The sequence below is a fragment of the Mobula birostris genome, chromosome 18, assembly GCF_030028105.1.
Source record: "Mobula birostris isolate sMobBir1 chromosome 18, sMobBir1.hap1, whole genome shotgun sequence".
Lineage (NCBI taxonomy): Eukaryota > Metazoa > Chordata > Chondrichthyes > Myliobatiformes > Myliobatidae > Mobula > Mobula birostris.
This window is the reverse complement of record NC_092387.1, coordinates 60,917,953-60,930,776: the sequence shown is the minus strand read 5'-3', so window position 1 is coordinate 60,930,776 and position 12,824 is coordinate 60,917,953.

The window sequence follows — 12,824 nt, the reverse complement described above, 5'->3', positions numbered from 1 at the left end:
TAGGACCTGAGGGCACAGCCTCAGAATACAAGGATGTCTCTTTAGAACGGAGATGAGGAGGAATTTCTTTAGCTAAAGGGTGGAGAATCAGTGGAATTCATTGCCACAGACAGCTGTGGAGGCCAAGTCATTGAGTATATTTAAAGCAGAAGTTGATAGGTTCTTAATTATTAAGGATATCAAAGGCTACAGGGAGAAGGCAGGAGAATGGGGTTGAGTAGAATAATAAATCAGCCATGATGGAATAGTGGAATTCAATGTGGCAAGTGAACTTAAGACCTAATTCTCATCCTATGTCTTATGGTCTTATAGTCTTATGTTTAACCAGGGTAGAACTCCAACTATGGACAATTCACTTCAGAACATGCCCAATGCATGCAGCCTGGAACCTTTTCCACTGGGGTGGTTCTAGAGCTGAGGGAGGTTAGAGTGGGGAATCTGGGCATGTTCTCCTTGGAGCTCTGAAGGATGGGAGGAGTTCTGATGGAAGTAGACAGTGTAGAGTTGCCCAATCACAAACAAAAGAAAATCTGCAGATGCTGGAAATCCGAGCAATGCACACAAAATTCTGGAGGACCTCAGCAGGCCAGGCAGCATTTACGGGGAAAAGTACAGCCGATGTTTCAGGTTGAGACCATTCACCTTTGGTCCCCACCAGACATTCAGCTCTCACCTGTGGCTCCAAGTAGCTGTTTACATGTGGTGCAGCCATACCATGGTACACCCTCTCAAGGGGCGGGTTAAACCAGGTGAGTGAGCTGCCCCAGACACCCCAATGTAGGAGTAACATTCCTTCTTACCTGCCCATCACCTCCCTCTGGTGCTCTTCCCTCATCTTCTTTCTTCCATGGCCTTCTGTTCTCTCCTATCAGATTCCCCCCTTCTCCAGCCCTGTATGTCTTTCACCAATCAACTTTCCAACTCTTTACTTCACCCCTCCCCCTCCTGGTTTCACCTATCATCTTGTGTTTCTCCCTCCCCTCCCCCATCCTTTTAACCCTACTCCTCATCTTTCTTCTCCAGTCCTGCCGAAGGGTCTCGACCAGACATATTGACTGTACTCTTTTCTGCTTGGCCTGCTGATTTCCTCCAGCATTTTGTGTATGGTGAGTGGCAGTGTTGCAGCTGGCCCATCACTGTTACAGCTCAGAGTTTGGAGTTTGGAGTTCAATTACAACGCCCTCTGTACATTCCTCCCTCTGAACGTGTGGGTTTCCTCCAGGTGCTCCGGTTTCCTCCCACATTCCAAAGATGTACTGGTTAGTAGACTAATTGGTCATTGTAAATTTTTGGGTGATTAGGCTAGGGTTAACTAGGTGGATTGTTGGGCGGTGCGGCTCGTTGGGCTGGTTCTCTAAATAAATAAGTAATAAGATCACAAATTGATGAATTTTGGGTAAACAAAGAGAAACAGATGAGTGAAGCTGATCAGCGTGAAAGGAGGTGTAAATAGAGAGATGCATGAGACCATAAGACATAGGAGCAGAATATGGCCCACCTAGTTTGGTCTGCCAAGCAGACTCCACTCTTCCATACTTCTCCGAAGACAGAGAAGGTGGCAAAACTCGCACTGGCAGACGGAGCTGTCCAAATGCTGAAAACAGTCAGCGGGCAAGACAGCATCGAGAGAGAGAAAAGCACAGAGCTAACATTATGGATTCATGGATCTTTCATCAGAACAGGACACAGATTGGGAAGAAATTGGTATTGGTTTATTTTTATTTAGAGATACAGTATGGTAACAGGTCCTTTCAGCCCAATGTGTCGTCACCCAATTACTGTACACGGATGAAACCAACTAACCTACTAGCCCATACGTCTCTGGAGTGTAGGAGGAAACTGGAGCACCCAGAAGAGCTCACATAGTCAGGGGAGAATGTACAAACTCCTTATGGACAGTGGCAGGAACTGAACCCAGATCGTTGGTGCTGTAGAGGGTTAAGCTAACCGCTATGCTACCGCACCGCACCTTGAAGGGGAGTCTCACATCTCCTACCCGACTTGACACTGCAGCTCCCCTCATCCGCTCCCGCCCTGAATACTCATCATCCCTACCAATTCATCCCCTTAGAGGAGAGATTTTGTCCCAGCCCCTCAAAGGGGATTTGAACTCTTAACCTTCTGGCTCCGGAGCAGGTGTGCTACCCACTAGACTACTGCTGGAGCTTCAATTATTGTGAGAAGCACCCAAAATACTGGAGGAACTCAGCAGGTCAGTCAGCATCTATGGAGGGAAATAAACAATCGACGTTTCATGCTGAAGCCTTCCATCAGTAACTTATTGTATTCAAGATTGCTTATTGTCATTCTTCAGTACGTGAAGTTAAAGGAAAATGAAATGATTTTAATCCAGATTTGATGCAGCGTAATTAAAACACAATAAACAATTTAAAAAAACAATAAATATAAAAACAATCCTTTAAAATATGGTGGTTGTCAATTGTATCTGATGATGACAGGAAACTTGTGCAGGAGACTTTTTGAAGTGGAAAAGCTGTTGCACTGGGGCAGTTCCACTCTCTCGACCTCAGAAGTCCAGGTCCAGTGGTACGAACAAACGTGACAAACTGGGGTCTTCCTTGGTTGCAGTAGGTGACCATGATGTCTTCTGTGCCTTGTCATGCCCTTCACTCTCCATGGAGCTTTGCAGTACCACCTCCCTCACCATGGGATCTCACTGGGGTATGAGACCCTCCCGCTACCCTCACCTGGTTTAACTCACCCTTCGAGGGGGTGTACCAGGGTATGGCTGCACCACATGCAAACAGCTACTTGGAGCCGCAGGTGAGAGCTGAATGTCTGGTGGGGACCAAAGGTTAGTGAGCTGCCCCGGAATGGACGCCCCAGACACCCCAATGTAGGAGTAACTGTTATATACATAGACTGGTTTAACGCACATAAGGTTACTCTAGATGATGCATTGGAGTACTGCGATCACTCGAGTCGAGTATGATGTTCTCCTGAGGGGTTATTCCCTTAATGGAGAACGCTTGTGTGCACCTTTGCTTAACGTGGGGAGGCTGATGCAAGGGCAGTGTCCACGTGGTCATTGACAGATCAGGGTCATGGTCCTGTGACATGGAAGGCAAGATAATCGGGGAGCCTTCACCACCGTTCTGGTGTGTCATCATTCTCCAGCAGTTCCATCACTGAGCTCTTGGTCTGGAACCTCTCCCTTGACCTGACCACCATGGGTGACCCTACCGGGAGCAAAGCTGCAGGCCGCATCACTCTCAGGATCTCATGATAAGGTGACGATCCTCGGAAAAGTAAGCTGATGTCTGTAGTCATAGTGAGGGACGGTGGGGTAGATTAATGAATAGAGGTGCTGGTACTCTGCATCCTAGCACACATGGAAGTGCTGAGATACAGTGCCTGCCATCCAGACACATCATGCCATACATACGTACATACAACTGAGGTGAAAAGAGTGTAGTGTTGTAGCTACAGAGAAGGACAGGTGCAGGTGGGCTAGTTAACTGAAGTTGCTGAGTTCAATGTTCAGTCCGGAGAACTGTGACATATCTAGTCTAAAGGTGCAATGATGTTCCTTGAACCTGTTTTGGGCTTTTAAGAATAATGTAGGACAAAGTTAACGTAATCACAGTATTGAGTATGTAGGGTACCACCACAGGTGGGAATGTACTTAATTCACAACCACCGACATTGAGTTTGGGTTTTACCTTCAGAGGCTGTTTGACGTGATGACATTATTACATAAAGATTTTTAGCGCGCTTTTGTGTGTGTAGATTTCAGAGTTCAATAAAATGTGCTACGGATTTCATTAAACAAAACATGCCTCACTTTGTTTTATTTGTGGAAGTGGATGGGATGCTATGTTGTAGTTGCTTTACACATTGGTGAGGCCTAATTTTGAGTATTGTGTGTAGCTTTGGTCCCCGATCTACAGGGAAGTTAGTTGAAAGAGAAGAGAGAAAATTTACAAGGATATTGCTGGGTCTGAAGGACATGAACTATAAGGAAAGATTGAATAGGGTAGAACCTTATTCCTTAGAAAGTAGAAGATTGAGAGGATATTTGTTTGAGGTATACAATACTAGAGGGGTATAGATAGGGTAAATGCAAACAGGCTTTTTCCACTAAGTTTGGGTGGGACTACAACCAGAGGTCATTTGTTAAGGGTGAAAGGTGAAAAGTTGAAGAGGAACATGAAGGGAAGCTTCTTCACTCAGAGGGTCATGAGAGTGTGGAACGAGCTGCCAGAACAGGTGGTGCATGTGAGCTCGATTTCAACATTTAAGCAAAGTTTGGATAGGTACATGGATGGTAGGGGCATGGAGGGCTATGGTCCTGGCGCAGGTCAATGGGAGCAGGCAGTCTAAATGGCTTGGGCCTGGACTAGATGGGCCAAAGGGCCTGTTTCTATGCTGTACTTTTCTATGACACTGTGACTCTAATGTTCTTCATCTCAAAGCCCCTAGGCCCACGTCCTACATGTGGCTCCATCATCGCTTTAATTGCAAACTATTTGTCACATCAGAGCCTATCAAGATCTATCTCCTTTATATTTCTCACTGACTGCAAGGAACAAGGCACTCCAATAAGCATACTCAAGTTTATTTGATGTATGATAACAAGATTACTACCAAAGCAATTGGCATAGAACAGATAACACTTGCACTTCTAAACATGTCCTCCCAATCTTATGTTCTAATACCCTTGTTAATTGGAGAGGACAATCAGCTTTTGACCTCTGTGTCATTCAGCGGCTTTTTAAAATTCCTTTAAAAAGGTGGTTATCCCATTAATTCATTAGCATCAGGATGTGATTTAGAGTGAACATCTGGAGGAGAGAATTAGCTTTTAAAGATCTTACTTTAAACAATCATTTTTTCATCTTGTGTACTTAGTTGAATTTAATAAACCAGCAAATTACAAAAAGATAAGTCATTTCCTGTTGGATTTCTCTGAATTGGGATTTCAGACCATTTTTCAAAATTATTGTAAGAGATCTCATATACCCTTAGGATATCTGAAAGTCTTGACAGCCAGTTAAGCCCTAGCTGAAATGTAGACTCTATTGAAGTGTTACACATCATGTTGTCACAGACAACAACACAATAATCATCAGGTTAACATACACAAAATGCTGGAGGAACTCAGCAGGTTAGGCAGACTCTACAGAGAAGAATGAATGGTCAACGGTTCAGACCGAGATCATGCATCAGGACTCACAAAGGTCCTGATGAAGGATCTCGGCCTGAAATGTTGACTGTCAGCCCAGTTTGCGTGGTCAAGTTTCCAAAGGTAAGCAAGGCAACCAAAAATATGTGACTCGGAAATGTGAATGGCCAGCATTGGAGGAAAAATACCAGGAAATCTAATGGGCTAAAGGTCTGCAGATCCCCTGGACCTGAGAGACAAGATCCTGTGGGTCTTAAGAATAAATAATGGCAAAAAAAGATCGTGGATACATTGGTTGGAATGCACCAAAATTCTCTGGATTGTGGAGAGGTTCAGAGGATCAGAAACCACAAATATAATGACACCATTGAAGAAAGAAGATAAATACAGAACAAGACCAGTCAACTTAGGAATTATCTTTGGTAGATTACTCCAATCCATTATTATTGTCATAATAGGAGGACAGTTAGAAAACAGTCTGGCAATCAAGCTTAGTCGATAGGTTTTAAGAAGGACGTCTCAAGTTTGACAATTTTTCAAGTGTTCTTCGAGGATGTAACAAGCAGAGTGGATAGAGGAGTTTCATTGGGTGTATTTAGATTTCCAGAAGGCATTCAATAAATAAAAAGTTACTGCTTAGGAGTCCATGGGGTTGGAGGTAATATATTAGCACTGAAAGGGTAACTAACATTCAGAAGAAATCCTTAACGTTTCGCAGGGATGAGTTCTGGGACCCCTGCTCTTTGGGATTTATATAAGTGAGTTGGATGAGGACGTGGGAAGGTGGTTTAGTATGTCTGCAGGTGACACAAGGATTGATGATGACGTGATTAGTGTAGAAGATTGTCAAAGGAACAATGGACCAGTGACGGAATTCAGAGCTGGGCTGAAAAGTAGCAGGTGGATTTCAATCCACAGAACTGTGAAGTGCCTCACTTTGTAAGGTTGAACTTGAAGGGAGAATCCAGGGTAATGGCAGGCTTTTTAGCCATGCGGCAGAACAGAGGGACTTTGGGATCCACATCTATGCATCTCTGAAAGTTGCCACACGGGCAGGTAGGGTTGTTAAGAAGGTATATGGAGTGCTGGCCTTCATTAGATGGAAAATTGAGTTCAAGGAGCCACAATGTTGCCGCTCTATAAAACTCTGACTAGACCACACTTGGAGTACAGTGTTCAGTTCTGGTCACCTCATTACAGATAGAATGCTGAAGCTTTAGAGAGGGCGCAGAGGAGATTTACCTGGATGCTGCCTACTTTTCAGAACATGTCTTATGAGGATAGGTTGAACGAGCTAGGGCTTTTCTCTTTGAAGCAAAGGAAGACGAGAGATGACTTGATAGAGATGTACAAAATGATAAGAGGCACAGAGAGAGCAGACAACCAGAAAATTCTACCCAGGGTAGAAGTGGCTAATACAAGGAAGCATAATTTTAAGGTGATTGAAGCAAAATATAAGGGGATGTCAAGAGGCAGTTTTTTTACACAGAGAATGGTGTGTGAGTGTGAGCGTGAGTAGAGTGTGTGAGTGTAATGCACTGCCAGGATGGTGGTAGATGGTTTTACATTAGGGGCAATTAAAAGACCCCTAGATAGGCACATGGATAAAAGAAAAATGGAGGGCTACGTGGGAGAGAAGGGTTTGTTTGAACTAGGTTAATAAAGATGACACTGCATCATGGGTTGAATGGCCTGTACTGTTCTATGTTCTGTAACTTAGAACAGAGATTTGGGACAACAAAATATTGCAGGACAAAAAGATGGGGAATGTGGCTCTGGGTACACAAAGCACAAAAAGTTAGCAAGCAGGTAACTAGGAAGGTTGATTGTCTTTGCGAAAGGAATTTGGTTTAAAAGTAGGGAAGGTTTGATGCACCTTTATCATGTAACTGACCTGGAACATTGTACACAGCTCCCGATCGATATTTACAGAAGGATACACCAGCATTGGAGGCAGTGCAGTAAGGGTTCATGTGTTGATTCCGGGAATGGACAGTTGAGCAGATTGGGCTCATACCATGGATTTCAGAAGAATGTGGGATAGTCCTTATCACATACACGTGGTTCTGAGGTGATTGACAGGGTGAGTTCTGAGGTGATGTTTTCTCACCATAAGACTTTAAAAAATACTAGCAGAGCTGGGCGTTCTAAAGAACATCCCTTTGGTACAGAGATGAGCTGGAACTTATTTAGCCAGAGGGTGATGAATCTGTGGAATTCATTGCCGTAGACGGCAGTAGAGGCCAAGTCATTGGGTGTATTTAATGTGGAGATTGATAGATTCCTGATTAATCTGGGTGTGATAGGTTACAGGGAGAAGGCAAGAGAATGGTGCTGAGGGGGAAAATAAATCAGTTATGATCAAATGATGGAACAGATTCGATGAGTTGAATGGCTTAATTCTGTTCCTATATGTTATGGTCTTCTGGTCCTTCATCAGCGCTGGTTCTAAATCTTGGATTTCCCTCCCCAACTGCACCTTTACCCAAAAGATTGGAGCAGTTTAAGGAGGCATCTCACCACCACATTGTCAAGGGCAATTTAGGATGGGCAAAACATGCTGGCCTTTTTAGCAACATCTGGATCTTAAAATTAAATGTTAAAAAATTAAGAGTTTTGTTTTCAATGAATATTTAAAAACCGAAAAAAAATTGGAAACATTATGAAGAAGCAAAAACCCTTCTTAATCTGAAATCTCGTTCTGTGGTTTGGCATTAGAGACCTTAATCTTTGATAGCCTCCTGTTAATGATTCTAACTCATGCAAACTCGATTTAAAACTGCATATTATTTCACTCATCCCTCTTAATATTAAAATGATGATGTCCACAGGGAAAACTCGTGGTTGAACAAGACGATTGCTGGTTTAAAACAATAACATCATTACATCATAATGCACCAGTGTAGGCAATGGCTGAGTAGCCAGCACTCATCAGTTAGGAATTTATTTATTATTCATTTAGAGATACAGCACTGAACATGCCCTTCTGGCCCAACAAGCCTCACCACTCAGCAACTTCTGTTTTAACCCTGGGCTAATCACAGGACAATTTACAATGACTAATTAATCAATTACCCAGTACATCTTTGGACTGTGGGAGGAACCCGGGGCATCAGGAGGAAACCCATGCGGCCACAGAAAGGAACGCACAAATGCCTTACGGACAACATCAGAATTGAACTCCGAATTCTCATGGCCCAAGCTGTAATAGTGTTGTGCAAACTGCTACACTACCGTGGTGTCCCTAGTGAGTTAGTGAGTCCCAACCCTATGTCTCATAGTCAAGCACAATATTCAGTCTAGCCTTCCAGTGTAATGCTGTATGAGAGCTGTACAGTCAGAGGTGCAGTCTTTCAGCCGTAAGACCATAAGACACAGGAGCAGAATTAGGCCATTTGACCCATTGAATCTAATCCACCATTATATCATGGATGATTTGTTTTCCCTCAACCCCACTCTCCTTCTTTCTCCCCATAATTTTGGATGCCCTGACTAATCAAGAACCTATCAACCTCTGCTTTAAATATACCCAGTGACTTGGCCTCCACAGCCATCCATGGCAATGAATTCCACAGGGTCAAAGTTCAAGGTACATTTATTATCAACAAATGTATTACACAACCCTGAGGTTTGTCTTCTAACCGGCAGCCACAAAACAAAGAAACCTAAAAGAACCCAGTAAAAAAAACCATCAAACACTCAATCCGCAGAGAGAAAATAAAACCTTCCCCTCTGGTCCCAACAGCCAGCCTTTTCACTCCATCTGGCTCAGCGTTTAAATTGTCCAAACATTGGGTTGTCCACACTCTAGGATCTGGGCCCTCTGGCTAAAGAAATTCCTCCTCACCTCTGTTCTGGAGACATTCCTATATTCTAAGAAAGTGCGCTTTGGTTCTAGACTCCCCCAGTATAGGAAACGTCATCTCCACATCCATTCTATCTAGGCCTTTCAGTATTCAATAGGTTTCAATGAGATCCCCCTTCATTCTTCTAAACTCCAGCGAGCATAGGCCCAGCAGAGACACTCAGATGAGGTTCTCTCTTTCACTAGAGGAGGATGCAAAAGGTCCTTCTATTTATTAAAGGACAGGGGAGATCAAAGTCAGTTGAGTTTATTGTCATATGCACAAGTACACGTAGGCACAGGTGCGATGAAAATTTCCTTGCAGCGGCATCACAGGCACATAACATTACGTAAGCAACGTTCACAAGAAAAACATCAAATTAGACATAAAATATATACAATTTTTACAAGAAAGAACAAAATAAAAGACAAATTGATCAAAATGGCCGTAGAGTTGCTGTGGCGAGGTTGTGATTAGAGTTGTGCAGGTTGGCTCAAGAACCAAATTGTTGAAGGGAAATAGCAGTTCCTGAACATGGTGGCTTGGGACTTGGGTCTTCTGTACCCGCTGCCTACTGACAGCTGCGAGACAATCGCATGACGTGGACGGTAGGGATCTTTGATGATGGATATTGGCTTCCTGAGGCACCACCTCCTGTAGACACTGAGGTGGCTGAGGTTATATGAATGATAGATTTCAGTGATATCCCTAATGTCCTGGTCACTAAATATCCTTCAAATAACAGAGGTTATCCAGTCATTTATTCTATTGATCTTGTGGAAGCTTACTGCACACAAATATTTCCAAATGTTTGAATACCGAGTACAAATCACTATTGTGTGTAAAAAATGTTGAGATGGCCTGATGCGATGAAAGGAAGATGAGTATTTCTTTCCTATGAGATACATTATAATTCCAGAAATAACGTACAGGATCATTATACCACATAATACACAATGATCAGTGAGGTGTCGACTAATTTTCCGGATGGTAAATATTAACAGAAGAAGAGGTCCTCTGTGCCTCGGGGCTTGAAGCATCATTGATCTAAGCTGAACTTCACAGAGTCTAGCAGCAGATCTGAATCCAGTGTTTAATATTTAGAAAGAGCAAGCACTGAGTGTGACATGGCTATGCCTTGAGGAGAATGCTCTGTCTAATTTACTGGGATTTATAGCATTGTACTACTGCAGTCTGCAGTAATGACTATTAAACAGCCACTTTGGGAATCATTGCCTGTGCGGAGACAGAAGGACAGAGTCAGCAGGAGGGCGCGAGAGCAAGCAACACAATATGCAACTTGTCCATGTCTATTGGAGAGGCAAACAGAATAAATGCTGGAAACGCTCAGCAAGTCAGGAAACAAAGACGACATTGCTGCCAAAAACTGTTTGTCAGAACTGGAAAACCAGGAAGTCATTTGTGCATGTTAAACTGCGGAGAGGGAGGAGCGGGATGTCTGAGATTGGGCAGAAGCCAAAATTGTATTAAAAGGACCAGAGGGCACAGCCTCAGAATGCAAGGACGTCTCTTTAGAGTGGAGATGAAGAGGAACTTGTGATGGTGATGAATCTGGAGGATTCATTGCCATAGATGGCTGTGAAGGCCAAGTCATTGGGTACCTGTATTTAATGCGGAGGCTAGTACGTTCTTGATTAGTAACGGCATCAAGGTTATGGGAAGAAAACCAGAGAATGGTGTTGAGAGGGATATTCAGCCATGATAGAGCAGACTTGATAGTCCAAATGGCCTAATTTTGCAGAGCATTAAGAGGCAGAAAATATAAACAAATTGAAAAGGAAATATACTGTGTTGAAGGGGAAAGAAGTGAGGGCTAATAATTAGTAACTATAGATGTGGATTGTGATAATGTGATAATGGGAAACTGCAGTCAAAAGTAGAGACATGACACGCAGCAGCATTGAGACCCAGATTACAGCATGTGCCCTTTGTTGTAATAGAATTTACTGGATTTACTGCTAGACCTGTGGATAATCACTTTATACTTTAATTACGACCTAGTCTGTTCAAGTTTTCCTGTCTCCACCATTTTCCTATCAAAAATCTCATCAAATGAGAATGTAAAAGCTGTACCAAATTCTTGATCAAGTAAATCAGCTTTGGCTGGTCTCCTGATGCGCACCAGTCTTTAATAAAATGCTTTTTATTCAAACACTAACTTCATGCGATTTTTCAGTTTGCTCCTCCAAACAGCCATATTTGTGGGGAGAGAGTGAGATAAAGAAAGACAGAGAAAATAATCATCATCATCCCAGGACATGCCTCTGGATATGAAACCGGTGGGGAAACTCCTCAAACAATGGAAGGGTGTAACACCCAAAGGGGCAACGTGAGTGGTAGTGGTGCTTTGTGCCAACACTAGCAGATGCATTGACCATTAACACTAAGAATGTGAAGAGTTTTGTGCCATGATTATTCTTTTGTATATATTTTTAGGAGATTCAGATTCATTAATCACATGTACACTGAAACATACAGTGATATGTGTCATTTACATTAACAACACAACCAAAGGATGAGCTGAGGGCAGCCTGTAAGTGTTGCCACACATTGTCATGTCAATATAGCATTACTACACTGTTCAACGGAAAAACATAAACATCAACAATAAATGAACAACAACTGCAAAGCAAGCCCCTCTCTTCCTATCCACCCACCCACCCAATCACACCGATAGAGAGTCCTCCAAACCCAGGATAGGCCTCCAGGTCCCCTGCCTCCAGTGGACTCGAGGACTCAGACAATCGGCCTCCAACTTCCCCAGTGGACTCCCTCGGCCTACAGCATTGGCCATCTGACTTCAACTTCCGATCGACCTTTAGCCTTCAGCCTTTAGTATGAACTAGCCAATAATGGGATGCCAAACTCCAGGACATGAATTCTGGACTGTCGATTAACATACCCAGGGCATCACTAGCCCCCCCCCCCCCCGTACCTCCTGCTTGCATTGTCATTGGATCCCAGGACCCATCGACCTGGGGGGACTCCCTGACCTGGAGGCCACAAGCCCTCATTCGCTCTGGTCCTCATTCGCAGTGTTTGCCAGCCTGACATTCACCAATGTCCTTTGTCACACAGCCACGTCATTAGTCTCCAAACATGGAGTGCAGTGCAAAACTTAGACTCTGGCCTGATCTTTAACTGCTCCCCCAACCCTGTTCCTCAACCCTAATCTGACTCCTATCTTCCCCCTTTGTCTCCAAAACCAAATTTACTGTTGAACATTTTTTAAATCACTTTGACCCCAAAAGACGGCATTTTAATTTTAAAAGCTCCGATTGCTTCCCCTCACCCATTGTCTGACCTGCTACCTGTTTCCAGTATTGTTTGTTTTTATTTTGCATTTCCAGCACCTACAAGTTTTTTTTCAAATTTCCCCTTAAAATTCTTATAGCTGCTTTCAAGACATTAGAGCATAGAACAAGAACAGTACAGCACAAGAACCAATCCCTTAACCTACTATATCCACATCAAACACAGTACTAAATTAAACTAGATCCTTTCTGCAGGTACATGCTCTGCATCCCTCCATTCCCTGCATGTTCACTTGTCTCTCCAAAAGCCTATTAAACACCAGCTTCCAAATGTTGCAGAGAACACCACGATTTGTGGAGTGGTATTACAGGTTAGAGCAGAATGTAAACCGTAGGACAGTACAGCGGAGTACATACTCTTCAGCCCACAATCTTAACCTACTCTAAAATCAATCTAACTTTTCACTCTCACATAGCCCTCTATTTTTCTTTCAACCCGTCTAAGAGTTTCTTAAATGTCCCTATATCTTCCTTTACCACCACCCGTGGCAACGCGTT